Here is a 5151-nt window from a genome sequence, read left to right as displayed (position 1 = left end):
CGATCCGAGTCGACTAGGCCGTGTCCGATCATCACGTGAGACGGACTAGTCATCATCGGTGAACATCTCCATGTTGATCGTATCTTCCATACGACTCATGTTCGACCTTTCGGTCTCTTGTGGTCCGAGGCCATGTCTGTACATGCTAGGCTCGTCAAGTTAACCCTAAGTGTTTCTGCATGTGTAAAACTGTCTTACACCCGTTGTATGTGAACGTAAGGATCTATCACACCCGATCATCACATGATGCTTCGAAACGACGAACTTTAGCAACGGCGCACAGTTAGGGGGAACACTTTCTTGAAATTATTATAAGGGATCATCTTATTTACTACCGTCGTTCTAAGTAAACAAGATGCATAAACATAATAAACATCACATGCAATTATATAAAGTAGTGACATGATATGGCCAATATCATATAGCTCCTTCGATCTCCATCTTCGGGGCTCCATGATCATCTTCGTCACTGGCATGACACCATGATCTCCATCATCATGATCTCCATCATCGTGTCTTCATGAAGTTGTCACGCCAACGACTACTTCTACTTCTATGGCTAACGCATTTAGTAATAAAGTAAAGTAATTTACATGGCGTTCTTCAATGACACGCTGGTCATACAAAAAATAAAGACAACTCCTATGGCTCCTGCCGGTTGTCATACTCATCGACATGCAAGTCGTGATTCCTATTACAAGAACATGATCTCATACATCACAATATTTCATTCATCATTCATCACAACTTCTGGCCATATCACATCACATGACAATTGCTGCAAAAACAAGTTAGACATCCTCTAATTGTTGTTGCATCTTTTACGTGGCTGCAATTGGGTTCTAGCAAGAACGTTTTCTTACCTATGAATAACCACAACGTGATTTTTCAACTTCTATTTACCCTTCATAAGGACCCTTTTCATCTAATCCACTCCAACTAAAGTAGGAGAGACAGACACCCGCTAGCCAACTTATGCAACTAGTGCATGTCAGTCGGTGGAACCTGTCTCACGTAAGCGTCCGTGTAAGGTCGGTCCGGGCCGCTTCATCCCACAATACCGCTGAAGCAAGAAAAGACTAGTAGCGGCAAGCAAGTTGACAAGATCTACGCCCACAACAAAATTTTGTTCTACTCGTGCAATAGAGAACTACGCATAGACCTAGCTCATGATGCCACTGTTGGGGAACGTTGCAGAAAATTAAAAATTTTCCTACGGTTTCACCAAGATCCATGAGTTCATCTAAGCAACGAGTCATGGGATAGAGATTGCATCTACGTACCACTTGTAGATCGCGTGCGGAAGCGTTCGAGAGAACGGTGATGATGGAGTCGTACTCGCCGTGATCCAAATCACCGATGACCAAGTGCCGAACGGACAGCACCTCCGCGTTCAACACACGTACAGAGCGGATGGTGTCTCCTCCTTCTTGATCCAGCAAGGGGGAAGGAGAGGTTGATGATGATCCAGCAGCACAACAGCATGGTGGTGGATGCAGCAGAACTCCGACAGGGCTTCGCCAAGCTGCTGCGAGAGGAGGACGAGGTGTAGCAGGGGGAGGGAGGTGCCAAGACACAGGGTGCGGCTGCCCTCCCCTTGCCCTCCTTTATATAGGCCCCCGGGGGGGTGCCGACCCTGGGAGATCCAATCTCCCAAGGGGGCGGCGGCCAGGGGGGTGGAGTGCCCCCCAAGGCAAGTGGGGCGCCCCTCCCAAGGTTTCCAACCCTAGGCACAGGGGGGGGGGCAAGGGGGGGGGGGCGCACCAGCCCACTAGGGGCTGGTTCCCCTCCCACTTCAGCCCACGGGGCCCTCCGGGATAGGTGTGGCCCCACCCGGTGGACCCCCGGGACCCTTCCGGTGGTCCCGGTACAATACCAGGTGACCCCGAAACTTTTCCGATGGCCGAAATAGCACTTCCTATATATAATTCTTTACCTCCGAACCATTCCGGAACTCCTAGTGACGTCCGGGATCTCATCCGGGACTCCGAACAACATTCAGTTTGCTGCATACTCATATTCATACAACCCTAGCGTCACCGAACCTTAAGTGTGTAGACCCTACGGGTTCGGGAGATATGCAGACATGACCGAGACGGCTCTCCGGTCAATAACCAACAGTGGGATCTGGATACCCATGTTGGCTCCCACATACTCCTTGATGATCTCATCGGATGAACCACGATGTCGAGGATTCAAGCAACCCCGTATACTATTCCCTTTGTCAGACGGTATGTTACTTGCCCGAGATTCGATCGTCGGTATCCCAATACCTCGTTCAATCTCGTTACCGGCAAGTCACTTTACTCGTACCGTAATGCATGATCCCGTGACTAGACACTTGGTCACTTTGAGCTCATTATGATGATGCACTACCGAGTGGGCCCAGTGATACCTCTCCGTAATACGGAGTGACAAATCCCAGTCTCGATCCGTGTCAACCCAACAGACACTTTCGGAGATACCTGTAGTGCACCTTTATAGTCACCCAGTTACGTTGTGATGTTTGGTACACCCAAAGCACTCCTACGGTATCCGGGAGGTACACGATCTCATGGTCTAAGGAAGAGATACTTGACATTGGAAAAGCTCTAGCAAAACGAACTACACGATCTTGTGCTATGCTTATGATTGGGTCTTGTCCATCACATCATTCTCCTAATGATGTGATCCTGTTGTCAACGAAATCTAATGTCCATAGTCAGGAAACCATGACTATCTGTTGACCAACGAGCTAGTCAACTAGAGGCTTACTAGGGACGTATTGTGGTCTATGTATTCACACATGTATTACGATTTCCGGATAATACAATTATAGCATGAATAAAAGACAATTATCATGAACAAGGAAATATAATAATAATCCTTTTATTATTGCCTCTAGGGCATATTTCCAACATTACATACCTGCCTCTTGGAGGAATTATCAAGTATGATCGTGAAGAAATCAAAACCGTCTAGCTCGTACTCCACTGTGGCAGAGTGTAGCCTGCGATGGCGGCCTCCCCCCATCTCTGATAATCAACAACATCAACAATACTTAATTAATTTCATAGGTTAGTTGGCAATGGCAATAGGCACCCTTCAAAACTAGGGATTTTTAGACATGAAAGAAAACTGAAAATGTTGAAAAAAACAAAGCATAGTAATCTAAAAAACACAACCAAAATTAATTAAGTGTTCTGAAATCAATAAAACAACAACTTATAAGAAATAACCCCAAGTTATTTGTCTCGTCGGCTGAATTGTCATCTTTTCCATGGTGCACGTGAAAAAGTTTGTATGGGCATCCCAATCAGCCTACAATTGATCATATACAACAAAGGCCAAGCTCAATTTCTTCGTTAACATCATGTCCAAGTTTGTACCAGTAAAATGTAGAAGTTCTAGGTATGTGCTATCAAAGCATTCCCATTGTACCATTGAGGGCAAGCAGTCACATATGCTTTCTCAACCCAATCTAGTTCTCTAATTTTTCAATCTCCTGCTTCCTACCCACACTCACCACGGCGCGTACCCGACATTGCCGGCCCCAGCCTCCGGTTAACAAACCGTACAACCTCAAGAGAAAGCACACATCAACTGGCAATGGTTTATTTATCATAGCATTCACATCTCGCGGCTTAAATTGTTCCACTACATGATCCAATAGCTATAATTTAGCAGGTGATGTGGTTCAATGAGTATTCTGCACTAGGGTTAATTCCAGTTTTGGTTCAATGAGTATTCTGCACTAGGGCCATGTTGAACCTAAACCTAGACCTAAACCTAAACCTAAACCTAAACACACACACACACACACACACAGAGAGAGAGAGAGAGAAGAGGGAGTGGTGGCGCACCTTGGTGTTGGGGATGGCGGGGTCGGGGAAGGGGCGGAGCTCGGGGCGGCGGGGGCGGCGGAGGGGCCGAAGCTTGGGGCAGCAGTGGTCAACGACGGGACTCGGGCAGCAAGGCACATGCGATGTCGTCGGAGAGGCGAGGCGCAGAGGCCTCGGGTGGCGACACGCGGGGGCGGAACTCGGGGCGGGGGGTCGGGGTTGCGGGCGAGGCAAGGAGTGATGACCCACAAGTGTAGGGTATCTATCGTAGTCCTTTCGATAAGTAAGAGTGTCGAACCCAACGAGGAGCAGAAGGAAATGATAAGCGGTTTTCAGTAAGGTTTTCTCTGCAAGTACTGAAATAGTAGGTGATAGATAGTTTTGTGATAAGATAAATAGAAACGAGCAAAAAGTAAATAAAGTAAATAAAGTGCAGCAAGGTGGCCCAATCCTTTATGTAGCAAAGGATAAGCCTGGACAAATTCTAATAATGAGGAAAGAGCTCCCGAGGACACATTGGGAATTATCGTCAAGCTAGTTTTCATCACGTTCATATGACTCGCGTTCGGTACTTTGATAATTTGATATGTGGGTGGACCGGCACTTGGGTACTGCCCTAACTTGGACAAGCATCCCACTTATGATTAACCCCTATTGCAAGCATCCGCAACTACAAAAAGGAGTATTAAGGTAAACCTAACCACAACATTAAACATATGGGTCCATATCAACCCCTAACGAAGCAACGCATAAACTAGGGTTTAAGCTTCTGTCACTCTAGCAACCCATCATCTACTTATTACTTCCCCATGCCTTCCTCTAGGCCCAAATAATGGTGAAGTGTCATGTAGTCGACGTTCACATAACACCACTAGAGGAAAGACAACATACATCTCATCGAAATATCAAACGAATACCAAATTCACATGACTACTAATAGCAAGAATTCACCCATGTCCTCAGGAACAAACGTAACTACTCACAAAGAATATTCATGTTCATAATCAGAGGAGTAATAATATGCATAAAGGATCTGAACATATGATCTTCTACCAAGTAAACAAATTAGCATCAACTACAAGGAGTAATCAACACTACTAGCAACCCACATGTACCAATTTGTGGTTTTGATACAAGATTGGATACAAGAGATGAACTGGGGTTTTGAGAGGAGATGGTGCTGGTGAAGATGTTGATGCAGATTGACCCCCTCCCGATGAGAGGATCGTTGGTGATGACGTTGGTGATGATTTCCCCCTCCCGGAGGGAAGTGTCCCCGGCAGAACAGCTTCGCCAGAGCCCTAGATTGATTCCGCCAAGGTTCCGCCTC

This window comes from Triticum dicoccoides, chromosome 5B (assembly GCF_002162155.2).
Source record: "Triticum dicoccoides isolate Atlit2015 ecotype Zavitan chromosome 5B, WEW_v2.0, whole genome shotgun sequence".
In the NCBI taxonomy this organism is placed as follows: Eukaryota; Viridiplantae; Streptophyta; class Magnoliopsida; order Poales; family Poaceae; genus Triticum; species Triticum dicoccoides.
This window is presented reverse-complemented; position numbering follows the sequence as displayed.